General features: G+C 30.5%; 1 non-coding gene across 1 annotated transcript; it reads right to left on the reverse strand.

Moving 5' to 3' along the window:
* Nucleotides 1-658: 658 nt before the first annotated feature.
* Nucleotides 659-730, reverse strand: Trnag-ucc (transfer RNA glycine (anticodon UCC)). Its single transcript has one exon. It is a non-coding gene; the product is annotated as a tRNA-Gly (tRNA).
* Between the last annotated feature and the right edge of the window lie 689 nt (nucleotides 731-1,419).

The raw sequence follows: 1,419 nt of genomic DNA on the forward strand, positions 1-1,419 counted from the left end.
ATTTTGGCACACAGAACATTAGTTGTTGTAAGACCTTGTCGCCAAGGACGGTGTCATTATATGATTTTTGTTCATTGAAATCCACCTGCTAATGTGTCTATATAACAGACATTTGATGCTGCAAATTTTAAAACTTTCAGTGAATATTTCTTTGGGATTCTTAACAAGTTTTAAGGCAGCTTTAATGAAGCGTTTATTTTTACTTTAGTTTACTGATTCGTTACCATTCATTTTTAATGCGGTGTCTCGAATAGCCCTTGTTTTCCAGCTTCTCATAATGAAAATATGAGATGAAAAGTAGTCACATAAACTGATACCAATTCATTAAAGATTCAATCATGAGAGAACGTATAAGCTGCATGACATATAATATCTGTGTTGTATGTCATATAGTTCAGGTCATTATTTATTGATTTGGGATACAGGTGATATCATTTAGTTATCACAATGCCCGAAATACCTTTAGTATTTCATTACAGGTGAATTGAAAATAATTTGGATTGTGATGGAGATAACCGATCGACATTGTCAACCCTTTCTATAATTATATGTAGTCAAAAACAATATTTCATAATGCGCAGAATCCCATTTAAATAGCTAAATTAAGATATAAAAAATCATGGGAGAAACTTTTACTTAGAAATTTTTACAAAAAACGTGCGTTGGCCGGGAATTGAACCCGGATCGACTGCTTGGAAGGCAACCATGCTGACCATTACACCACCGACGCTGACAAATTTGTAATGTAAGAAATGGTAAAAAAGGATTTTTATTCTTATCTTTTTTATATTCATTTTTATTTCAAAAGTTTTAATTTATTCTATAAGCATTGTTTATTTTCATTCTATGGTGTTTAAATGTCTTAAACGTAATACAGATACATATACACAGGAATTGTTTTTACAATAACCCCTGAGGCATCTGCCACGTACACCTCTGTATGTGTTTTTATCTTGGCATGCTTCCGCTGACGTGTCTACATAAAAGTGCACACTGTTTCTACTGCTTTTTAACTCTTGCGATTTATATAAGTAAACAAGTTTTAAATAATTTACCAGGTTTTAATAATTAAATTATTTCGGAGAATTTTCATTTGTGACAAGAGACATAAACCTACAAAAGTAGGAATAAATAACATAAACTTTTTTTTAGACATCGGTAATATATATTATTCAAATATGTAACCTAAAAATGTTTACCAGATAAAGTGGGAGAGATTTGTAAAATTTGTCACAATATTAAAAAATAACTGCAAACTTTTGTACAGCATTACACAGACATCAAAACAAAGTCGCTTATGTAAGTTCCAAAGAAAACTTACGAGTTCTTTTTATATTGTCATAAGCATTTGTTATTAATGTCATTTCTATTCGCAATCATTCATAGCATTAAGCTTGATATATATCTTAAAATCGCATA

Source organism: Saccostrea cucullata, unplaced genomic scaffold (assembly GCF_032062105.1).
Source record: "Saccostrea cucullata isolate Sc308-1 unplaced genomic scaffold, CSIRO_AGI_Scuc_v1 ctg14414, whole genome shotgun sequence".
Classification (NCBI taxonomy): Eukaryota; Metazoa; Mollusca; class Bivalvia; order Ostreida; family Ostreidae; genus Saccostrea; species Saccostrea cuccullata.